Below are 26722 nucleotides of genomic sequence, written 5' to 3'. Positions count from 1 at the left end.
CGGACTCCACTGGACCGACCACAGCTGCGTCCACTTCAGCTTCAAAAGATCCACGACCCACCACCACCCGCAACAGGTACCTCACAGAAATTGGAGCAAGATCACCGCAGACCAGCTCCCCACCTCCCTCAGCCAGAGCCCACCCACCAACACAACGGACCCCAACGAAGCAGCCCGCAACTTCACACAGTGGCTGACCTCCTGCGCCGATGACCTCGCGCCACTAAATAACCCTCCCAGCAGACCCAGAAGCAAGAAGGCATCCTGGTTCACCGACGACCTCAAGGACTCTAAGAAGACCTGCCGCACCCTCGAGAAAGCCTGGCTCCTCGACCGGACCACCGACAACATGACCGCCCTCAAACACGCTACCCGCAAGCACCACCAGCTCATCTGCACCACCAAGAAGAAATCCCTGAAGGAACAACTGGACAACAACGCCCACGACAGCAAAGAGCTCTTCACTATCGTAAAGGAGTTCTCCAACCCCAGCACCGGCACCAACGACATCACTCCGTCACAAGACCTCTGCGACTCCCACGCCTCGTTCTTCCACCGCAAGATCGCCGACATCCACAACAGCTTCGGCGCCCCACCCACGCACCCAACCGTCGAACCAACGCCCCCCACCGCCACCCTTCGCACCTGGACCACGGTGACCACCGAAGACACAGCCCGCACGATGAACACCATCCACTCCGGATCACCGACCGACCCCTGCCCACACCACGTCTTCAACAAGGCCGACTCCACCATCGCACCCCAACTCCGGAACATCATCAACGCCTCCTTCAACACCGCCACCTTCCCGGAGAGCTGGAAGCACACCGAGATCAGCGCCCTCCTGAAGAAACCTACAGCGGACCCCACCGATCTCAAAAACTTCCGCCCCATCTCGCTCCTCCCTTTTCCTGCTAAAGTCATCGAAAAGATCATCAACAGACAGCTGACCGCCTTCCTTGAGACGAACGGATCCCTCGACCCCTCAGTCCGGCTTCAGAGCCAACCACAGCACCGAGACCGCCCTCATCGCAGCCACCGACGACATACGGACCTTGCTTGACAAGGGGGAAACAGTGGCCCTCATCCTCCTGGACCTCTCCCCTGCGTTCGACACGGTCTGCCACCGCACCCTAGTCCAGCGCCTCAGCAACATCGGTATCCAAGAGAAGGCACTGGAGTGGATCATCTCGTTCCTCGCCGGAAGAACACAAAGAGTCCGCCTCCCCCCGTTTCGCTCCGAGGCCACCGAAGTCATCTGCGGCGTCCCGCAAGGATCTTCACTCAGCCCCACCCTCTTCAACATCTACATGAAATCTCTCGCAGCCATCGCACGCCAGCACAACCTCAACATCATCTCTTACGCCGATGACACCCAGCTGATCCTCTCCCTCACCAGAGACCCCGACACCGCCAGAACCTGCCTACACGAAGGGATGAAAGACGTCGCCGAGTGGATGAAGGACAGCCGCCTGAAACTGAACTCGGACAAGACGGAAGTCCTCATCCTCATCCTGGGATCTTCGCCCTCCGCCTGGGATGACTCCTGGTGGCCCCCAGCCCTGGGCACCGCACCCAAGCCAACCGACCACGCACGCAACCTGGGCTTCATCCTGGACCCCTCCCTCTCGATGACCAGACAAGTCAACGCCGTCTCCTCATCGTGCTTCAACACCCTGCGTATGCTTCGCAAGATCTTCCGCTGGATCCCGACCGAGACCAGGAAGACTGTCACCCAGGCACTCGTCACCAGCCGACTGGACTACGGAAACGCCCTCCACGCTGGAACCACAGCCAAGCTACAGAAAAGACTCCAGCGCATCCAGAACGCCTCCGCCCGACTCATCCTGGATGTCCCCCGAAGCAGCCACATCTCCAGCCACCTGAGGAACCTGCACTGGCTCCCCGTCGACAAGAGGATCACGTTCCGGCTCCTCACCCACGCACACAAGTCTCTCCACGACCTGGGCCCCAAGTACCTCAACGACCACCTGACCTTCTACACGCCCACGCCCTACGGTCCACCAGCCTCGCCCTCGCAGCCGTACCACGCATCCAAAGAGCCACCGCCGGAGGAAGATCCTTCTCTTACCTGGCTGCCAAGACTTGGAACTCCCTCCCCATCCACTTTCGGCTGACCCAGGACCATCTCGCCTTCAGGAAACATCTCAAGACCTGGCTGTTCGAGCAGTAGCATACCCCTCCCCCCAAGCGCCTTGAGACCCTCCCGGGTGAGTAGTGCGCTATACAAATGGCATGATTGATTGATTGATTGATTGATTGATGATAAATGAAGAACGATGAGGGAAAGTGAGAAAAGACCAGGTAGTATAAGTAAAGAGGGGTGAAAGAGGGAGAAAAATTAAATTAGGATAACACATAGGGAGTGACAAAGAGAGAGGACAAAGAGAGTAAAGGAAACAGTACCTGAATGGGCTTGAGTAAAAAAGCAAAAAAAGATAAGTAATGCAGTGTGTGTGACTTATAGGGAGTCAGTGGGTGTAGGTCAGGGTGTGGGTGTGTAAGGTGTGTCTGTGGGTGTGGTTGTGTGGAGTGTTTCGGTGTGGGTGGAGGTGAGGGTGTGTGAAATATGTGTGAGAAGTGTATGAGTGTGGGGTGTATATGTGTTTGATGTATGTGTGTGTATGGAATGTGTGTGTGTGTTTGAGGTGTGTGTGTGGGAGGATTTTTTGTGTGTATGAGGTGTGTGTGTGGTGTTTGTGTGGGGTGTATGTTACAGGTGTGTGTATGTGTTGGGAGGGGGATGAGGTGTATGTGTAGGAGTAAGGTAAATAATTAAGCAAAAGAGAATGAGTGAAGAAGCAAAGGAAGGGAACAGAGGGTAAGTGAAGTAAAGAATACGGATTGAAAGAAGTTGAATATGAGAGGGGATATAGGGAAAGGAGAGTAAACATGTACAATAAGAGTAAGTGATGGAAGCAGAGTAAAGACACAGGAGTGAGGTAGATTGAGAAAATGTTAGTGACCTTAAAGCAAAGGGTGATGATAAACTACATTTTTTTAGTCATACTTACCATATAATAAATGTAACTTTAATTATTTTTTTTACTACACTTTGTATCTGTGAAAGAGAGAAGAAAAAATAAGTTATAATTAGTAAAATATGTATTTTAAATTAAAAGATACAAATGAAGAGGTTAAAAATCATAACGTTCTATTTAGAAATAAAGTTAGAGTGAAGGACACAGAAAGGGAAATAAACTAAGGTAGAAGGACAAAAAGAGAGAAAAAGAAATAGAAGGAGAGCAAATTACAAAGAGTAAGGCATATAGATTCACTGACAAAAAAAGAGAGAAGAACAGAGAAATGAACTGAAGGTAAGAAAGATACTAAAACAATGTGAGTTAGCAAAACTAAATCAGGAAACAGAAGTAAGTAAAAAGATAATGACTGAGACGGAAAACAGTCTAATTAAGGATGCATTTAAAAGAATGAGGATTAGAATATAACTGAGAGTAAGTGAAGAACAGTCATAGAGTGAAAGGATGAAGGGAGACAGGATAATATACAACGATTGAGGGAAATGGACTGAGGAAGTTATAAGGTAGACACACTAAGAGAAATACTGAGTGAGGTGGAGTACAATGAATGAGAAAAGGAAATGAGTAAGTAAGCAAAAAGAAGGAAAGAGAGGAGAAGACGACTAAACCAGTGGTACTGAGAGAAAATAATTTGGTGATGAAAGTAAAGAGAAGGACATTGAAAGAAAGGAAATGAGGGATAGTAATGGAACCAGAGTAAAAGAAATGGGATGAAGAACGATGAGAGAGGAGCAGTGAAGTTGTTGTAAAAGAAGTGATAGAAGGTAGATAAACACAAGTGAACATAACACAAGTAGAGTGAGGCACTGAGGACATAGAAGTAGTGAACGAAAAATAGAGAGAAGAGGTCAAAAGTAAGGAACAAACAAAGATAAGCGAGGGAGAGTGGATGATTTATAGTGATAGAGTGCAATAATACTGCTGAGTGAGTAAACAGGAATTACTAAAAGAGCAAAGGAGGAAAATACGGAAAAGAGAAGTAAAGCAGAGAGACTGAAAGCTAATAAGTTATGCAAGGGAGAGACGGGATGCACACAGTTGAAATGAGAATGAGGGGTTGTCAAAGAAGTCGAGTAAGGGAACGGGGGTTACAGAGAGTGAGAGAAAGACATTATAAGTGAGTAAAAAGAGCTGAAAGAGGATGGAAAAAGGAAAGTAACTGTCAGAGAATGGGAATAGAATTTAATTTACACAATCCAAAGTATAAAATAACTTGTACAACATGTTACATAGTTTATTTTTGCTGTTCTCAGAATATATTGAATTTCACTTAAAACAGTGAGTTCAAATTACTCATCCTGTGACAGCGGGAAAAAAAAACACAATCTAAAAGATTGTGTTTTAAAAAAAAACGTAAATACTGACAAATGACAAAAATACGCTAAACTTAGATTGACTTACTTTTCCTTAAGGCCAAATACTGTATCATGGTGGTTCTTTTCCCGTTGGAAAGTACTTTGCTGTTCACTTAAAAATCCATTTAATCGACTTTCTATAAGAAAAGCTCCAAGAACATCTGAAATATTTTCAATATTTTCATATATTCCTTTTTTTCAGTCATGACTCTTTACTTATTTCTGCACCTTTCCATTTGGCCAAATAGTGTCAGATGTATGAGTATATGTTCAAATTAATTCTAAGGCACTCTGAAATGACCTTTTTCCCGACGTTCTGAAAGAAAGGCTCTACAACATTTTCACAATATTTAAGTATTTGTAAAACCTTCTCTGACTCACTCATGTTTAACATTTTGTATAATACTAATATCACTTACTATGAGATCCACTTACAGTACCTATATGACAAGTCAATTTTTTATATTACCTGGATCACTTTTACTCAGAATATATTTTTAAACAGCAAAATAACCTTTATTAACTGCTCCCGTCTTCATTGGCCAATTACTTTTACCTAAATTTTGGCTGTAAAAACACTAGGTATGAATTTATAAAGCCAAAAGGCAAACGTTGTTTGAAAGACAAATGAGTGTCGTTACATTGGGTCCAACCTTTAGAAGTTTTTAAATAGCATGTGTAATGCCCTGATATTGTAGAAGGACCATCATGAAAAATAATAGCTGCAGTTGCAAAGGTTCTTCCTGATATCGACAACTGAGAAGCCACGAAATTTTTAATAGAAGTTGTCAATTTAGTTCCATCAGGTCTACATCGTTGGAACATTAAAATGACATAGTGACCATAATTTTGTAGAAATAATGTGGACAGCATTGTAGACTTACATTGGGTACACACCATATTGTGATCCGCTGCTTTTACTAGATTATTAAAAGGCACTGATTTGCAGTCTGGTAAAGTCAAATATATAAATCTTTCAGAGTCTATTCTAGTAGTACTTGATGAAGCACAGTTATCACAGTCATGTTGCCATTGATAAGAAAGGTTAAAAAGATTTTTTATATCTACTCCTTCATCTTCCAATACATCAAACATATACATTAAAAATTCCTGACAATCCTGCTGAATTATCTGTGAAAATTGATTTTGACCTGAACATATGTCTACAAGATTTCTAATTTCTGAAACACTTTCTATTTTTCCTCTATCACTACTACATTTCTCTAACACAGAATTCAATAAACTGCACAATGTTTGTTCCCGATTTTCGACAATCTGTTTTTGTAAATTTTGAAGAAAAAAACAACATTAACTACTACATTAGCATAGCAGTTGACACCAGAACTGTTTTCAAACTGAAATCCAACAACATCCTCAACAGAATCCTTTTTCCTTCTGCTTACAATTACAGTTTCATCTATTTTTTGTCTTTTTGCTACTACCTCACTGCAATTACTCTCATTTCTTCTTTTTCGGCCTACCACACGTTTTTCAATCAGAGGATATTGAGGCAAATGTGGAGCATACTCTCTTTTTAACCTATTGTATTCTTTAACACAATCTAGATCAGCACAAATCTTTGTTTCATCACACTCAATCAAGTACAATCCTGATAAAGTTCTGACTCGTGATAATGCCACATATGCCATACCCTCTTTAAACACAAAACTTCTAATGTTCACCAAAGCACTATCTACACTTAAACCTTGAGATTTATGAATTGTCACTGCATATGCCAAACAAATAGGAAACTGTTTTTGGCGAACATATAAGTCTTTCACGAGCAAAAATCTAGCTGAACAATGACAAATTTGTTCTATTTCATCAATACCATCAAATTTAATTTTTAAAATTTCAATTCCATCTCTATTTTTGTAATTCACAAAACCAACAACATGACCCATTGCTCCATTTACCAGACCTCTTTCAACATTTAAATTCCTTCTCAAAATGACACGACAATTCAAACACACATTCAGAGTCTTTTCAAAACCAGCAGTTTTAGATATACTCTTCTCTAATGAATCCAATTTTGATTTCAAATTTTCAGACAAAACAATTGTTGCTCCCATATGCTCTATTTAATCAGTAGCTTCCAGTTTCACTATCTCTTCATTTTCTAAATTTAACATTTTGTTGTTGAACATGGAACATTCTTTCAGAGTTGGCATCAAACATATGGCAGATTTCCTCTCGTTAATTTTCTTAAAAATATTCTCTGGAAGAATGTTTTCATTTGGGTACAAATTTGAAATTAACCGTCCATGTAAAGCTTCTTTCCCTTGCTGACTTATTTTTCCTACTCTTACATCTTGTAAAATATTTTTATAATCTTCATCCTTTGCCTGCCGCATATTTTGAAGCAGTTCTGCTATTTGAAGTTTAACCATATATTAACGTTTCCAATGCTTCCTAGGCACTTCCTGGTATCTTCATGCATGAGCATTTTGAACACAGGTTGTCCTTTCACTGGAGTCAACTGCAGAAGATCTCCAAAAACAATAATATGTTTTCCTCCAAATAAAACATCATAGTTTGTTCTAAGAATTTCTTGCATTCTCAAATGCACAAAAGCAAGCATTATATTTGACACCATGCTTACTTCATCAATGATAAGAAGTTTCATTTTCTTCAGGACTCTCGAAACTTCGGAACACGCATCTCCAGATAGCTTGTGATATTGCAATTTGTTATCATGCTCCACTGGCAGCATCAGTAAACGATGTAAAGTAATCTCTTTAATATTATGTGCTGCCAGCCCAGTTGGAGCGGTAACAACACAAGACAGGGGTGATTCAGTCCTTTTCTGCTGATAAGATGCAATTGCTTTAATCAGAAAACTTTTTCCAGTTCCCGCTTCTCCACTCACGTACAGTCGGACAGGCTTAAATGATGTACATGAGCACTCTTTCTTCTCATGACTCAATCCATGTTCAACCTGTTCTGTGACTTCATCATATATCAGTTTCTGCTCAAGGTTTAATTGTTTCAACAAATCTTCTAAATTAATTACATCCTCTTGAGCTTGCTCCATAGCTCTTTCCACCTCATCCATGGCAGTGGCAGCTTCATTTTGGATAATTGGTCCTCCTAGTGGATCCTGACTCAATGAAGCAGAACTCTGACTTCCTTGAGAACTGTCTCTCGCAATCTCTGCAGCAATTTTTGCTTCTTGCTCTATCTATTCATTCAACAATTTCTGGATAATTTGGAAAAACAGGACATTCTATGGTATCCTTCGTAGCATTAAAAGAGTCTTCATAACAGAGAAAATCTCCAAGTAGTTCCTCTTCTTCTCGCCATGGTTTAAAGAGTTGCAAAAGAGCCAAATAATAAAATTCTCTTTTATCTGGATTTTCACAACTCAATTTTCGATGATTAATCAAATAATAATAATAATAATAAACACCTTTTATATAGCGCCTGGTTAGGCAACAGTGTGTCCCCGCGCTTTCAGACTAATTAACTAGGTCAGAACCCCAAAGAAGCACAGGCCGCTAGAGGAAAGGGTAAAAGGATCTCAAGGTTTAGGGAAGAGATAGGTTTTCAGTTTGCGTCTAAAGATTCCTTCAGATGGCTCCATCTGGAGCTCACTGGGGAGGTCATTCCACTGTTTACTGGCCAAGTATTTGAATGACCAACCACCCATCCGTGCCCGTTGGATTCTGGGCACCTGGAAGAGCATACGGCCCTTGGATCGTAAATAACGATTAGGGTAGTACTTGGTGAGAAGCCTTTGAAGATAGACGGGACCTCTCTCATAAGCAATGCGGTGGGTCATACACATACTTTTAAATATAATACGCTCCCGTATGGGGAGCCAGTGGAGACGCATTAAGGCTTGTTTCCCTGACGATCTTCTAGAGAGGTTAAGCTCCAATCTAGCTGCGGCGTTTTGAACGCATTGAAGCCTGTGAAGGCCTTTCCTACTCAGGCCCACGTACAAGGCATTACTGTAATCGAGATGGGGCGTCACCAGAGTATGGATTAATGTTTTCCTGCTATCAGCAGAAAGCGAGTCTAAGGTCTTACGTAAGGTCTTAAGGATCCCATAGCATTTACCTGCTATTTCTCTGGTGTGATTTTCAAAGGACAGGGTCACATCCAGTTTTACCCCTAAGTTCTTAGCCTGTTCCAATGGTTCAGGGACGGTACCGAGTTCTTACGGCCACCATGCCGTCGACCAGATGGAAGGGGATTTCCCCAACACCAGAAGTTCAGTTTTATTGGCGTTGAGGCGTAGACAGTTTCCTTTCATCCAACCTGCTAGACCGCTCAGACAGGCAGTAAAGTTGGCTGAGGCTTCATCCGGAGGCTGAGACAGTGTCACTACCAGCTGGGTATCATCAGCATATGACACTATCTCAACCCCGTACGTTGCAACCAGCTTAGCCAGGGGTGCCATATAAAGATTAAACAATGTCGGGCTCAAAATAGAGCCCTGTGGCACCCCATGTTTGAGCGAACGTACCTCAGATTTAAAAGGAGGACAAAAAACTTGGAACTGCCTATTAGCCAGGAAAGTGCGCATCCACTCGAGAGCCATATCCTCAATACCCGTCACGCTAAGGCGAGCAAGCAACAGGGGATGGGAGACGGTATCAAATGCCGCGCTCAGATCTAATAAAAGGAGCGCGGCTGTTTTCCCTTCATCAACTTTACTCCCTAATAGCTCGGTGGAAAAGAGGAGGGCTGACTCCGTAGAGTGGTGGGCTCTAAATCCTGACTGCGAAGAATGCAGATACAGTCCACTTTCCAAATGTGCGGAGAGCTGTTTGTTAGCTATCTTTTCCACCACCTTAGCGCAAAAAGGCAGTAACGATATAGGTCGATAATTATCCAACTGCTTGGCGCTAAGATGTGGCTTTTTCTTTAGGGGGATGACCTGCGCTATTTTCCAATCTTGAGGCATATGGCTAGTATGAAAGGATAGTTCTGCCATGTGACCTATATGGGGCGCCAGAAGCTCGGCTTGATTCCTAAGGACGTTGGGACGGGCCACATCCATAGGGGAGCCGGATTTAATACTGCGGATAATATTCAGCAACTCCATGGTTATAGGCACTACAAATTGATTAAGACACCTGTCGTTAATCATCTCACTACTAGTGGAATTATCCCTAAGGGGTTCTTCCGCTATCACAGGAAAGGTTTTGTATATATTGTCCACTTTCTGCACAAAGAAATCAGCAATGGCTTCACACATAGCTGTCGAGTGCTGATCAGGAGCTATAGTTCTCTCCAATGAGGTGAGTTCCTTGTAAATGACGAAGAGCTCTTTAATAGAGTTTTCCGCCGATTTAATTCTGTTTTTTAGGAAGTTGCGTTTAGTGGATCTGATCAGCTTATGATAGCTCTTTATGCTTTTTTTATAATTAAGTCTAGCCGAGTCATCATATTTACTACGTCAGATGCGTTCCAGCTTTTTGCATTCGGTTTTACATGCTTTTAAGTCGGCATTGAACCACTGAGCCGTTTTCGAGCATCTTGCTGGAGCCTTGGTAGTCCACGGGGCAGTTTCATCCAAAGCTTCCGAGAGCCATTTTTCGTAGTCTGTCCAGGCTTCGTCCACACTCTCTTTGAGTGGCGGGCTGCCTTTTTTTAGAGCCAGTTCTAGCTCATCCTGTTTAATTTTTCCCCATTGTCTACGTTTATCTGGCATCCAATTATTACTGGGCAATAGTTTGGCCTCCCCACGAATGGTGAACTCCACCAGAGAGTGGTCCGACCATATTACCTCGCTGGGGGGTTGCACCGCCACCCCTTCCCAGTTGGCAAAGATCGGATCCAAAAGATGGCCCGCTTTATGAGTAGGGATCAGGGATTGAATGTGGAGATTAAACATTTTCAGAGATGTTAGTAAGTTCAAAGCTTCCTTATTGCATTCAAATCTTTATTTCGGCGTTACGCCATAAAAGAACAAATTAAACATTACAATACAATTAAAATTAATAACATTAATAACATTCCATTGAAATGTAAAACACATTCTATATAACTGTGCAACATATGTTGAAAAACACTCGGAGCATAACAATAAAATCATATGAGACAGGAGGACACCTCAATTATTCTAACAGCAGTTTCAATTAAAGAGTGCTATTGCAAACAGGTTCAAGTCCAGAGTTCAGGACCATAGTTTAAGGAGACTTGGTTCACAGCTGAAAGCCCATTTTTTTCCTACGGTAGCAAATAGAAAGTAAGAATCCACTAACACTGAATACTATCTGTTGCGAAGTGTTTGTAGTTAAAATTCTCAGAGCCTGAGGGCAGGACCTCAAGCCTAGTAATAGGCATATAGGTTTAATCCATCTTTTCCTTTCTTGACTGTAGATAGGACAGAAGAAAAGAATATGCTGCTCATTCTCTTTTTGGTTGTTTTCACAAAGTGAGCAAACTTCATCCAATACCTCGGAAGATGGATCACGGTTCCTTGCCCAACGAGCCAAAGTTGATTTTATTAAAAGATTGCCATATCTAAACTTTAAAAACAATGTTTTGGCAAGTGGGGGCTCTATTTCATCCATAAAGGCCTCATATAAGGGTTCATCCTTAAAATTTAAAAATTTTGAAACTAATGAGCCACTGGTTATGGTATTTACAGTCACATTTGCTACATAGGACCAAAAAGCTTTTTTCAGGACTAATTTAGGATTAGATGGTAACAGCTCAGGGTGCTCCCAGAAATGTTTCAGGCCTATATTGTTAAACCAAATGCTAACATGCCTAAGCCATGGGATTTTTTTCTGGCTGTCCAGCGCCATGATCTCTATCAGCCCTTCTCTATATGCCTGAAGTTCGGGAACATGCCACAATCTTACCCAGAGCATAAGCGGCCTAATAAGAACGTGGTGATCTGTTCTTTTAAAGTTAAGGTCCAATTGCAGAGGAACTAATGGAGTTCCTCTCGGGACCCTTACCAAGCTTCGCATGAAATTATTGTCTTGGATACTAAAGGTCTCCTTGGACCCTGGCCCCCACAATTCGGCACCGTAAAGCACTGATGATTGAACTTTAGATCTAAAAAGTTCCATTACTGGAAGCACCGCTTTACTGGTGCTTAAGCTTTGCTCTCTAAGTACTGGTTGGGCATTCTGAGCAAATAGCAATTTGCTCTTTTCCAATTGCGCTTTCCAAGTAAAGTTGGAATCCAGTGTCACCCCTAAATATGAAAAGTGAGGCACTGACTCCAACTTTAATCCTTTTAAGGTTAGGCAACCCTTATCTGGTTTGGTTGGATTTAGGGCCATGTATTTCGTTTTCTTTACATTGATCTCAAGCCCCTTTTGACTACAATAATCATTAAAAGTATTCAATAAATTCTGCAAGCCATTTTTTGTTTGGGATATCAAAATAGTATCGTCAGCAAATAATAGAGATGCTACCCTTTCGCCATTCAATTTAGGTGCATCATTTTTACATCTTTCTAAGTAAGAGGGAATATCATTCACAAAAATTGAAAAAAGGGTTGGGGCCAGAACACATCCTTGGCGACCTCCACGTTCAATTGGAATTTTCCGTGATAATTCGCCATTTTGACCCCATCTGATTCTCGCGAAGTTCCTTTCATGTAATTTTATAATCTGAGCTACTATATTGTTTGGCATACCCACTGTGCTCAACGTTTTCCACAGTAGATCACGTGGCACCAGATCGAATGCTGCCCTTAAATCAACAAAGGCAACATATAAGTGGGCTTTTTTTATCTTTACATACTTCCAATAAAGGCAGCAAAATCTAAAGCACTGATCAATAGTGCTGACTTTTGTTCTAAACCCGGCTTGGAATTTAGTCAAAAATTAATTTTCGTCCAACCAGTTACTCACTCGTACTAAGATATGACGTGAGTACATTTTCTGAAGGATGTCCATTAAGCTTATTGGCCGATAATTGCCGGGATCCTTCCTGTCTCCTTTTTTATATATTAAAACAATTTCAGCTCCCTTCCAGCTTTCGGGGAATTCTAAGCTGTATGATAGTTTATTGCACAGATAATTAATATATGGTACCCATATTTTCAAGTCGTGCTTGTAGATATCCCCGGGGATTTTGTCCAAACCTGGGGCTTTCCCAGTTTTTACTTGGCTTATAGCCAACTCTGTTTCCCCCAGGGTAAAAACAAGCGGATCTGCTGGAGTTTCATAACTTGCTGCGTTGGATGCTGTGTGATGATCGTCATATTTTCTGTACAAATTGGTAAAATGGGTTACCCAAGTTTGCTCGTCTAAAAAAGTGTCCTTAACCACCCTTCCTACCTTATTCCCATTTGCTATCAACCTCCAAAAAGCTACAGTGTCATGTGATCTTGCAGCTAACAACAATTCCGCCCATTTCTCTTCCTCCCACGCAATTTTGGAAGTCCTTTGGACGGTTTTGTAGTTGCTTCTAGCTTTTTGTACATCCAATTGCGATTTGGATTTAATCGCAATTAACAATTCCCTCTTGGAAACTCTACAGGATCTGTCATACCAAGGCTTGCTATGAGACAAGTTCTGTGTCTTCTGCTGGTTTTTTTTAGACATTTTTGTTACCAGTAATTTTAATTTACAAAAAAACTCCTGGTGTATAGTCAAAAAGGGAGTTTTAGCTTCCTCTTCAGGGGTTAAACTTAAGTATGTAGCAAAGGTCTCAGCAAAAAGTGAGTATATTTCGCTGAGAATATCATTACGATCCAAAATAAATGGCCATTTTAGCGATCTCCTGTTGTTACTAATGTGGATCTCATTACTATCACCAACACCTTCCTCAGATGAGAGTGGTAAAAAAGGATCACTAAAAAGTACAGCGTCTAGTGTCAGATTTAATGGAAAATGATCACTTTCGGCCCTCTCCATTATTTCGAGATCAATAAGATACGACCAGAGGGGGATAGAAACTATTACAAAATCCAAGTTGCTCTTATAGGTATTCCTACTAAAGGTTGGTTTTTTTGAGATGTCAGATGGTAACCGACCGTTACAAGCCCTAAGGTGGTGCTCTGTGCATAATTTGATCAGTTGAAGAGCCAGTGTGGAACATTTAACCGATTTGATGTTCCCGAGGAAGGGGATTTTATTTGCCTGATCTTCTTCCTCAAAAATCTCACTTAGTCCCGAAACAGGTTCGTAGTTACAATTCAGATCCCCAGCCAAGATGACAAAATCCTCCCTAGGATCCAACCCACTCAGGAAGCAATCTAGCTTAAAAACGGTTGAAGATTCCTTTGAGGAGGGGGTTGGCCTATTGTAGATATTTATTAGGAATAATTTATTCCCATTGGAGGTTATTATTTTTAATGCTAGGATATCTACAGAATTTGTGTCTATCACCTCAATGTTAACCTTTAGATTGATTTTAGCCCAGATCAAGAGACCCCCGGACGGCCTACCACTTCTAGAGGGGGTTGCTCCAATACCATAGGTCTTGTAGCCCACCCTGTGTGGAGTGTCGACTGCCCATGTTTCCTGAAGTAAGCAAAAATCGAAGGATTCTATAAAATTAGCCCACTCAGGATCCCTCAAATTGCTAGCAACCCCGGCCACATTCCAGCTAACCAGCCTAACCGGCGCCCCTAGTGCAGAAGACATAGCAATATTAACCTTTGGCGTTGCGTCGCCAGTATGTGTGACCTGTTGGGTTGTCGAAAGTATTTTAAGGTAAGTAACTTAAAGTGCGTGTTGGTTCTACCTGTTCTTCAGGAATATTATCATAACATGTTACATTTTTAACCAGAGGTCGGGATACATTGGTTGACAATAAATTGCGCTCATTTGCCACTCCCAGAACAGTGGGATCACTTGTGTCTCTTCCCTCATCCCCCCCACTCGGGAAACTTCAATCACAATTATCAAGACTACTGAAAACATCAAACCGGTTTGATGTCTCAAGTGGTGTGAAGTGTTTTAGATGATCCATCCTTCTGTCTTGAAAGTTTTGATTTCTAACTGGAATTTGGTTCCACCCCAAGGGATCTGGAGCTGTCACAGAGCGAGGGGCGTAATACGTTTTCCACATGCTCTGTTGATTTGGAGGATACTGGGGATAACTCCCAACATTCTGTACAATTGGATAGTTAGGTGGCTGAGTTTGGGTAATACAGTGTGAAGGGGGAAACTGAGATGGGAACACCACTGACCTTGGATAAAAATACATTAGGGATCTTGGAATTATAGTGTTATTAGAACTGCCCATCTGCCAATTCAATATAAAATGGACCGCATTTGGGTCCCTAAAGTTCACAACCACTACGTCACCTTTGATATCTTTGGTTCTGCCCCCCAACCAATCGAGGCGACGAACATGAACTATTTCCCCATTGATGTTATTTGCAATAGGCCTATGCATTCTCAGCCAATGCATTATCTTGTTTTTTAATTGGAAAAAACCCTCCCTCTTATTTTGTTCCAAGACCGGCACACCTGTTAGGACTACCACATAGGGTAATGCCTCTGGCGGAAGTTCGGGCATTGGGACCCTTTTTGGTTTCCCCCAGGTGCGTCTAGAGTCCCTCACCTCCCTTGTTGAATCTGTCAAAACTAGATTGGATGTGTTACCAATGCTTTTAGATGTATTATCACTAGTTTTGTTATCAACAATGCCCAGTGATTGATCACCAGTTTTTGCTTGAGATGGTTTAGGGGATGCATGGTGATGAACAATAGCTGATACTATATTCCCCAAAGATTTGGGGACAGATATAGTTGAGGAAGGGATAGGAGGAATATGGGAGGAAGTAAATGAAGAAGGTTGGACAGTAGATGACAGAACTTGTGGTGCGTAGTTAGATGGCTGACTGTCTACATTGGTGACACCCTTATGGCCTACAAGATCTTTAGTGGCCAATGCATCCTCAATTTTTGACAGTCTACACTCCACCTCCATTAACCTCTCCAAAATAGATGCAGAATACGATCTAATCAGATTCCCAATATCCAGAAGGGACAGAGGGTCCTTATTCTCAATATGAACATCATCAACAATCACACTGGTGTCCATACTGTCCTCCTTATCTGCAGATGTATTCGGTAGGACTGGGGATGTAGATATGGTATAAGTCCCCTCTGAATCTGATTGAACAACACAGGGGTTCTTGGCAACCGCAATCAATTTTTTGCCAAAGTCAGAGCAGCTCAATTTGGGTTGCAATGGATCCCTCCTTTTCCGCCGTTTTTTGTTCGGCGGCGGACCATAAATTTTCCCCGTGGGTGGTAATTTTTTGGCCTTATTACGGGCTGCATGCAATTGTAACAAAGCATCTCCCTTTAATGTCGTTAAGCTACTTCCAATGGATGTTACAGGCAGGTCAATCGTATCCGATCTAGATGCAATGTCCGGTGAAAGTACAGCCATATTAACTTCCGGGAGTATGCTATCCAATATCGGAATCATCTCATTGGCAAATATCCCAGTAGCAATGTCAGAAGGTCCAATCACGGGAGATAAGGGTAGTGAGGCAGACCCTATCTTTATGCTTTCCACGGAACGGCGGCGGTCAGCCCGCCGCTCCGCCAAAACAATCTCCCTAGCGCTATCAGACGATGATTTAGAAAAATAGTTATCCAAGGTCCCATTAAGCAACAGACCCTGTTTGTCCTGTACAGACTGCTCAGCATTATTAGTAGCCATCTATGAGTAACAGGGAACGGTTGGTAAAGCAAATTGGCGTGAATAAAACAGAATTTGTATAAACAGTCAGTACCTGTGAGCGAAAGGCTAAGCCCGGCCCGGCCTCCTCGGTTCTCGGAGGGTCTCAGAGGGTCCGCCCTTAGTCCGGGCTTTGTCCCGGGCTGAGTCCCGCACACGCGTCCCGCTAACGCGTTGTGATTTCAAGATATATACGGGCCTGTGTTTAGGGGCGGAGACACGGGAAGAGGCGGCAGGTGTGCTGGCTGGTACACGCACAGCCTGCAGAGCCTCGCAGTCCCGTCCTCCTACAGCAGCCCTTCCACCCCCACCGCAGCTTCAATGCCCTACGGGGCTCCTGGCAGCAAACAGCAAACACGAGCAGCAAAGTCCAGAACTCCTCAATGAGCGGCACCCGCAGAGCGGGGGCCGCGAGGAGTTTTGTAAGGCACAGGCAGGGGGGCGGAGACACGGGAAGAGGCGGCAGGTGTGCTGGCTGGTACACGCACAGCCTGCAGAGCCTCGCAGTCCCGTCCTCCTACAGCAGCCCTTTCACCCCCACCGCAGCTTCAATGCCCTACGGGGCTCCTGGCAGCAAACAGCAAACACGAGCAGCAAAGTCCAGAACTCCTCAACGAGCGGCTCCCGCGGAGCGGGGGCCGCAAGGAGTTTTGTAAGGCACAGGCAGGGGGGCGGAGACACGGGAAGAGGCGGCAGGTGTGCTGGCTGGTACACGCACAGCCTGCAGAGCCTCGCAGTCCCGTCCTCCTACAGCAGCCCTTTCACCCCCACCGCAGCTTCAATGCCCTACGGGGCTCCTGGCAGCAAACAGCAAACACGAGCAGCAAAGTCCAGAACTCCTCAACGAGCGGCACCCCCTTATTGTTTTCATCCTCCATATGGAAATTGAGGTCACCCAAAATCAGAAATTTGTAGTACCGAATAGCAGGATGGGCAATAGCTTCCATCAGGCTATCCAGGAAGTGCGCGGTCTTACCTGGCGGACGATATATCAGATAGCCATTAATGGCCCTATTAGGGCGGTATTTTATGGTGAAGAGAGCAGCTTCGCACTCTTTAATTAGCACTGTCTCTAAAGTGCAAGACAGGCCCAGTTTATAAATAATGGCAATGCCGCCTCCCCTCTGTTTGACCCGATCTAGCCTCAATATCCCATAATCCTGCGGGAGAGCTTCCAGTATATCTGGGTTGGACTCTGCATCCAACCACGTCTCGGTCAAGAATAGAGCATCTGGTTGTTTTTCCAATAGAAGTTCATAAATGTCTAGCTTGTGCTTCCTAAGTGATCGACAGTTAATCAATAACATGTATAGAGATTCTGTCTTACCCTCTACAGCGATGTTATTCCCTGGCTTGTACAGGCAGGCTCTGCAATGTAGGGGTGGGCAGTCTACACGCAGAGCATGCCTGCAAGCTCTTTGAATGGGGGCACGGAGGCTAAGTAACTGTTGTTTAGAGTAGCTGACCAGCTTCCGGTCCTCTGCGGTAGTTAGAACAGCGTCTCGGGCCCCTAGCCCCGTCCGGTCCCAGACGGGCACAGACGGGCCCGCCTTTGGCGTGCCGCCGGCGCGCCCGCTGCGCGGACGGGAGGACGCTGTCCTTTTATCCAGAGTGGAGGAGGGCGGGATGCGGCCAGCAACTGGACCTCAACCCTTTCCTCCCTCCAGTATGGCGGGTCACACGAGTCTCTCCCGCAGCGTCAGCAGGTAATCTGCTGCGCTGCGCTGGGAGAGAAGAGCACACAGGAAAGGCTGTGCTCACGGAGCACAACAAAGTTAAAAGCTGCCCCACAAGTGAGTACAGAGCATACAAATACACAGTTTAAAAAACGATTAAAATCCCTGGATGCTATCCCCCGGCTTTCCGCCTCAGGGGTGAGAGCTAGAGAATTATTATGACCTTTTTTCTGTTTCACTAGACATCCTTCACATCCAATGACTCCATATATTCCATTATTGATATCTTCTCTGATGTTCCTCTTATAAATATATCTTTGCAGAACTTCATAGAGACAAGCATTCTCAAGGTGAGGACTTCTATTTGGATAGTATGTATCCAACATGTTTGTCTTCAAAATATCTGTACTTTCTGGTTCTTTCTCCGCCAAACACTCTATCTCTTGTACAGATTTCAAAACTCGATTTCGTGTTGCAGCAAGACCTAGACTCACCCAAATGATGGTTCTAGATTTTGCATAGAGACTTGCTGACGACAATCGATCAGAACATTCATATGTTCCAATTTCTCGATGCGACAACATCTTCAGACTGTAACTGTATAATTTCTTGCTTAGGCTCTTTTCATGTGGAATGTCCTCCCACATTTCCTTCAGTTCTGTCTTTTCTTTTTTTGTGATGTAAGACGTCACATATCGAGCCACAGCAATAGAGTTGTCAGCAACGAAGTGAATATCCATGTTAGCATTCCACATGGACAAAATCACTGGGTTGTAGTCGTTGATGTACTTGGACTCTTCGTTTCTTTTTAAATTGTATGTATTTTTTGGTGATTTCCTCGTCACAGTATGTCGCAGAGAAGACATCAAATTATTTACTCTTCCTTTAGAAATCACTTGTCGTGGAAAGCCGAAACGACATTTTGTGTAGAACTTGTCCTTGTTTCTGAATTTTCGACGACAGTACTTTCCACAACGATGGGATTGAAAGCGTAAAACTTGTTGCCCTAAACTGTTTTCTTCGGTAGTTTTTGGAACAGCACATGTTGAATACTCTTCAATGAAGCTCATCAATGTCTCATCCGAATCTGTTCCAAATTTCGGTGCATCTTTAATCCATAACAACATATGTATATGAGGAGCACCTCTTGCTTGATACTCCTTTCTCCAAAAGAAATCCAAGGGGAGGATTTTTTTTGTTGGTAATAAAAGACATCATAGCTTCAAATCTATGATTGAAATATCTGCATACATTCACTGGATCCAAAGAACACAGTTCTCCAGGTGTTTTGAATTCTATATTTTGTATATTTGCATTTGCCTCTCGTAGAAATTGAAGTAAGTCCTCCCATGCATACTCGGCACAGCTAAGAGTGAGGAACCATGTAGGAGTTCCTAAGTTTCTTAGCATACATTTCAATTCCCCATGATGACGGTACCAATACTCGTTTGTACCACGCTGACATGCCATGAGAGTGATTAGATGAGATTCTAAAATATTATCTTGCAGATTCACTTTCTCCATAAAGTCGCTCGCCGAAACATTTTGCAGATGTGCTCCACTTTTCAGTATATGGTTTACTGCATAAGAAAGCCCAGACAAGTCACTTTCATACAGTAGATGAAACAAATAGGGAATGCATTGACGAAACCTTGGATCTTCAGCATATAATCTTACAGTTCGATATTCAGAAGCAGGAATTTGAAGTGGTCGATCGTCATATCGTCCACCTCGACCTGTTGGAAATAGCTGTGGAAAACAACGAGCTTCCAAACTTTGTTCCCATACACTAATGGGACTTCCTTTTGCTGCTTTCATTTGAAACAATTCAATTGCATTCCCCATTACTTCTTTGGAATGCAAAGGATGAACAGTATAATGTTCATATATTTCTTCACTTCTAGACACATCAACTTTTTCAATTTGGCCGCCTGAACAATCACTGTCTTCATCTGCAGCTGTTTCCTCTGCTGCAACACATACATCTTTGTAATACTCATTGTTTTTGACTACATACAACGTTGCCTTTTTGACTTTCCTAACATCCACTAAATCTTGCCAGATTTTTTTACTCTTTGTCGGAACCCCATTAACTAGAATAACTAAAGGTTCCTCTTCTACTTTTTCTATACCATTTGTATCAATATTTTTTTTTAAATCTAGCGGCAAATAAACAACTCTTCCCTTTAACCCTCTCTGCAAATCTGTAGGAGGCAATTTCCCTATCTTAGGCTCCATGCGAACAATTGCCTGAAAAGGTTGGACACATTGAATCAAAATAGACTCATATGTATTTAAATCCATCAATTCACGGGGAATGTCTACCAACTCCAGATTATTATGAACAGCTCTAGCAGGCATTCTGTTTTGATTTAATTTTTCATAACAATATTTACAAATACGCTGATCAGAACTCAAATCAAAACAATTCTCCACCCACAAATAAGTTGCAAAATCTTTCCACTCATAATTATTCATCTTTTCACTTTTTACATATAAATCAACTAATCTAGTTTGATGCTTATAATGACTTCGTCGACAACACACACAAGTAAAATTCGGCCTTTCACTTGATTTCACCTTAAACCTGGTAATTTCCTGCTCAAACTTTTCTGTGTTTGAAATCTGTACATTGTCTTCCACATTACCTTGAATTGCTGTGTCAATTTCTACACTGTCCTCTTTTTCACCAAAATAACAAATCTCAATTTCTTCACAAATCTTCTTCACATCTAATTCAGTTCCATGCAAAAGAGCACTTTTTAATTGTTTAAGCTTAAGTGCTGGACTTTTTGCATAATACAAAATTCTCACTAATTTCCTCATTTTGGTATGATGCACTGCTAACATCCTAAAATGATGAAAAACACTCTGACAGACTTTTCTAGAAAGACAAGCCAGTGAATGCCCTTGCAAACCTGTGTTTTCTCCCACTCTGCAAGGATCTAAGTCTTGCAACAACTTCACTTTCTGCTTTAGACTTTTCTTACTATATGTACGTAAGAAATTACAAAACAAATCAATTGATTCCTGTCGCACACTACAAATACGACTACACTTCCAAGTGTACACTGGACCCTTAGTACGTCTCCCTAAAACTTCATTAGTTAACACCTCTTCTAGTTCTCTAGGCACAAGTTTCTCTTTTTCAATCAGACAACCGTCTTTCACTTCATAAGCTCGACCACTGGTGTCAACTGCATGCACTAAATCATTATCCTGGAAGTAACTCTCCTCATTAAAAAATGGCTCACAACTTGAACTGTGCATCCATTCTCCCCAAAAAACTTTACAAAAATGAGTCCGATTAATTACTCTTTTCCATCTACTGTATGATTTGAAAACATCAATTGTCTTGTTAAGTGTCCTAATTCTATTGATTATTAAAATAAATAATTTTTTCTTAACTTCAAAAGCCTGATCAACAATCTTCTCTACACTTTACTTTTTCTTTTAAAAAGCAGCTCTCTGTTTACCTTTCCTAATGTTTTTTAACAAATTTAAAACCACCCTATTGCGAAACATTCGTTTACGAATGTCTCTAAACTGATTCTGCCTTCTATTCCTTTACATATTATTCTCTCCTGCTCCAGTTGTAGAATTCTTTGAGGGTCTCTCCTTCCTTTTCAAATTTACTCTCTCATTCTCTTTTTCTACATGCTGTCCATCATTTTTTTGCGATGTACATATGTTACGTATGAAAGACTTAGTTCTCTTACCAGGAGCTTTGTTCCTGTTTTTTGAAGTATTTGTTGTGGAAGAGTGCTGTAATTCCGTTGCTCTTTTTGTTTTTTTTGCGGTTATCTTCTTTTTTTCGCCTTTCCCTTGAAGGCATTTTGTCTAACTCTTTAAATCTTGATTTCAATCTGTGTTAAAGAAAAAAATAGCACATTATAGATCACTATTACCAAACAAGAAAGCAATGACAAAAACCAAACAGTCTATTCAGGGTTACAGATCAAGTCAGGATTCTCCAGGGGTGCAGAAGAGGTGAGGCCTGTATTGAAGAGTGTAGTGGAACACAGCTCTGTCCACAGGTACAAAGTACGTGAGACCTGTGTCTAAGAGTCCAGTAGGGGATAGACTTCATGAAGTCTAGTCCACTGCACTCTTATACAAAGGCTTCACCACCTATGCTTCCCAGGAAAGGCCTCTCTCCCACTACAGTCTTGAACATAGATCTCACCTCCTCTGTCCCTCTGGACATGCCTCACCTCATCTCCACAATCTACTTCCTAATCTCAGGTGAAACAGGTGACATGATTGTGAAAAGATCAAATTTTTTTATGTAATCATGCACACACAATTTATTCTGTCTCAAAAATGTAAAACACATTACTTTGCCCTATAAATGTTTCAGTAGTGTAATGAAAAGCTTATACATATCACCTTATCTCTGTTTTTCAAATTTCATTCTAAAAAAAGATTATGAGGCCTAAGCAGGACTGCTCATGTGATGAATCCTGTTCAGGGGAGCACAAAACGTGAGGCTTCTGTCCAAGAATGCAGTGGACAGGACTAAACTGGAGTAGTGTGCAAGAAAAAGATGAGCCTCATTTATAAAGCCATGCGTCAGTTTTGCGCTACTGATGCGGCACTTTTTGTGACGCATTGGCGACATAAAACATATGCATTGTTGCACCATATTTAAAAAATGACGCATGTAGGTAGATGCGTCATTTTTTAAACCTCTGCACCACATTATACCTCAGTCAAGTGTAATGTACTTTACAATGATGTTACCTGTGTTAACTCAGTGTAGGAAGCATATTGAGTTTGTTTGCATAGAGGAATTGTATTTTGTAAAAATAGTGAGGTTTCAGTAATGACATGGAATGTTTGTACATATGACCTGTGCTGTGTTTCCTAAATATATGTCAAAAACAATTTTGGGGAAAATGAATGGCTTTTAAATTTTTGAGTATAATGTGGCGCAGCGGTTTAAAAAGTGACGCATCTAAAAATGTTTGTCCCGCGGGACCCTTTTATGGCCCCCACATCAAACCTAGGGGGTCAGGGTGGGTGTACCCTGCCCCCTTTTGGTCCTTTCCCCCTTTTGTTTTTAGCCACCTCTTGTGTCTCGGTCCTACCGAGACACAAGATGGCAGCCGCTCCGGACTGTTTCGAATGTTTACAGACACCCGAGAGCCAATCAGCTTCCCGTGCGCAAGTCGCGTGGCGCGCCCGAAGCGCTCCCCGTACCGGGGCGCGGCTATAGATATATAGGTTTTTTGAACCTAAATTACTCAAAATCCTCTGGAGCACATATCTTGAGACATAGCAAAGGCACATCGGGCTACCAGTCCCTACAATTTTGCCAAGTTTGGTGAAAATCCATTCAGCCGTTCGAGCTAAAAGTGCGACCGACCGCCCTATGGAAATTAACATAGGGAAAACATGTTTTGGGACCCCCCTTTTATCTCGGCCCCGCTTGACGAATCCCCCCCAAACTTTCAGAGAAGGAGCGGAGCGCCGCGAGGCAAAGTTGCTGAAAAATTCAGGCCGATTCCTCAACCGGCGCCAAAGTTATTCCAAATAGAATGTTGCGATTTCCCTATGAAAATCAATCCTAACTATAACTACCTACTGGCGACCGCCAGTAGGTAATATATATATATATATATATATATATGTATGTTTACATGTTGGCTGGTGGGAGGAGCGCGTGCTCAAGGTCACACATGCTAAATGGTTGCCACACATTTCCCACTACTGGTGCTACATTGATGATGTGTATATTTTTTGGAAGGGGACTGTAGCAGAGGCTCTGTCTTTTGTTAATGAAATTAACATCAATGATTTAAATCTAAGGTTTACAACATCTATCAAAAATGAGGTAGCAGAGTTTTTGGATGTACAATTGTATGTAGAGAATGCTGAGTTAAAAACTAAACTGTTTCGAAAATCCACTGCAGGAAACTCAATACTGCATGCTGAGAGTGCGCATCCTATTCATATTATTTAAAGCATCCCTTACGGAGAATTCGTTTGAATTAAACGTATTTGTAGTGATGCAACAGCGGCCGAATCTTGTTTTAAATCTTCTGTACAGAGATTTCTTGGCAGGGGATACTCCATGAAACTATTGGAGCAGGCCCTTGTTAAAGTGAATTCTCTGGACAGAAATACTTTGTTGGCAACTAAATCCATTAATTCAGTCCATCAGACGGTTTGCTCTGTGAGACTAATTACCACCTTTAGTTCACAGGAGAGAGCAATCCGACGGATCATTTGTTCAGAATGGCCAATTGTCCTTACTGACAATATCTTGAGTCCTATTCTTCCGAGTTTGCCATCTATTACATTTAGAAGAGCTCCCTCAATGCGCGATGCCCTAGATAGACCAATGCCGGAAGTTTTGCCTAAAAAAATCTTTGTTTCACAAGACTGGTTTTTTTAAATGCACTTCGTGTTGCGCTTGCACTTTTGCTTGCAATTCAACGTATTATAGATCAGCTTTTAGCGACACTAAAATTCCGATAAAAGAACATCTAACCTGCAGGTCAGAATTCGCTGTTTACAAACTCAAATGTACCTGCAATTTGGAATATACTGGGAGCACCAAGCTCCCTGTGCATAAATGTATTTTACAGCACATACGGGCAATTGTGAACAGCAATAGTGATTATCCTGTCGCAAAACACTTTAAGGCTGTTCATAATAACCGGTTAAAAGATCTAGAATACACAGTCTTATGATCAGTTCCTGTTCCCGGCCGGGGCGGTGATCGTGAGCGTCTGTTAAGACAAAAGGAATCTCATCTTATCCTTTTACTCGATACCAGATCTCCTAATGGTTTAAACCTTACAGAAGATTTACATGTCTTTTTATAATTCATCTAAGACTGTTATCTACAGAAACTTCAATAAAATCTGTGTTATGATTACTTTTTAATATGCAATTAGACGTTCTCCTATGAATTGACAACTGTTAAATTATTTAACCTTATGACGTCATTTGCTGTAATGTTACTTTGGGTTTATGAATCCACTTCCGTTTGGCAAGTACAATGGTTTAGTGTATTCAATTGCATTCTCTCTTTACAGTGTTCAATATTTTTAAATATCAAATGTAAATCTATTAGTTAACAATATGATGGTTTTGTTCTTCAGAGATGCCCTGCTGCTATTTTTTAAGATATTGTTTTTAATTACACTGGGTTTATTTATGATTTAGTATCTTTCTGTTTTATTTTTAGGCCATATTGTTGCAACATGCTTTTCTACTGCCTAACCACGACATCTACTATAAAGAAAAACACCCTCTGGACTATATTGGTTTTGAATAATAATGTTACTCATTGATGATGAACATTTCTAAATGATGATAAGATTTGATCATTTTTTGCACCTTGACTACGACACTTGTCGTTCATTTTTTGCTCTTAAATTGGTCATGAATTCTTGAGTCGAAACATTGTATAATAAATTTTTTTGTGCATATTTACTTAGGATGGATGATTCCACCTGTGGATAAAACTTAGACACTTGTCATTTTTCTGTCCATTCTTTTGCACTTGATCTTATAATGTATTTTGATTTAGGCACTTGCCTAGTATATCTTTTCATCTTTTCATCTATAGGTACCATGTTAAAGCGAGAATGAAGTAAAAAAATCTCATTCTGTGTAAAATCCTCTTTTCTGTATATATTATACATATTTGACTCAAATGTACATTATTGTTCAATATTTAGCAAACATTTGTTCCGTAATTTTTAGTCCACTTGGGTGTATCATTTATAGGCATTGTAATATTGTAACTCATACAATATGGCGCTCACTATAGTCTTTTCTTTATTTTCATTTTTTCACTAAATCAAATCACTTGTGTATTCAATATAAATTGGGGTTATTTTCTGGGGCGCGTCATGTGAACAAGCTTCGTCTAGGAGTGAAACGCGTCATGGACGACACCATGTCTTTTTATTTCATCTGTGTGAAATACATATTCACTTTCAATGGATAACATCGTTGCTGCCTTCTTTTCTTTTCTTTTCAAAGGTTTTTTAAATGCTAATTCCTAACTATATAAGGCCTGAAACCTATGGTTTTTTCAGTGAATTTGCAAGGTTTTTTAAATGCTAATTCCTAACTATATAAGGCCTGCAACCAATGGTTTTTTCAGTGAATTTCAAAGGTTTTTTAAATGCTAATTCCTAACTATATAATGCCTGAAACCTATGGTTTTTTCAGTGAATTTGCAAGGCTTTATTAAATGCTAATTCCTAACTATATAAGGCCTGAAACCTATGGTTTTTTCATTGAATTCGCAAGGTTTTTTAAATGCTAATTCTATTAGCGGATAACGTTTTTATATATTAAAACGTTTTTTAAATCTCAAATGCCTGCTTTGCTAACAGAGTTTTTAAGCACAGACTCTTTTGTCTCTGGTGGCCATCTTGGGAGACTGCATATCAGAATTTTTTTAATGAAATATAAGAGGATTTGAGAAGTCACTCAAAATGTGCCCTAATTTTTCTTTCTTCAGCACTAATCATAATTTCTATGGCAAAATTAACCCCCTCATTTTGTTCCTTTGCAAATTAAATGTTGTAAGTGTTAACACTTTATTCCAATCAAGATGACTTCAGGTGTGCCATACTTTTGTCATAAGTAAGACTGTTAGCGCTCTAGTCGTTCTTTAGAACACTCTGGGACATTCTGTCATTGGGCTATAGTTGGGCTACATCTGGCTGATATTTGGGCTACATTTGTCTTTTTTTGTCTCTGGTGGCCATCTTTGGTCTACATTGGTCTACATTGGGCTACATTGGGCTACATTGGGCTACATTTGGGCTCTAACATATATATAGCCCAATGTAGCCCAATATATATTTTTTCAAAGTTAATTTTCGTAAAAACCACTGGAGCACATATCTTGAGACATAGCAAAGGCACATCGGGCTACCAGTCCCTACAATTTTGCCAAGGTTGGTGGAAAACCATTCAGCCGTTCGGGCTAAAAGTGAGTCCAACAGCCCTATGGAAATTAACATGGGGAAAACAC

This window comes from Lissotriton helveticus, chromosome 4_1 (genome assembly GCF_964261635.1).
Source record: "Lissotriton helveticus chromosome 4_1, aLisHel1.1, whole genome shotgun sequence".
In the NCBI taxonomy this organism is placed as follows: domain Eukaryota; kingdom Metazoa; phylum Chordata; class Amphibia; order Caudata; family Salamandridae; genus Lissotriton; species Lissotriton helveticus.
This window is presented reverse-complemented; position numbering follows the sequence as displayed.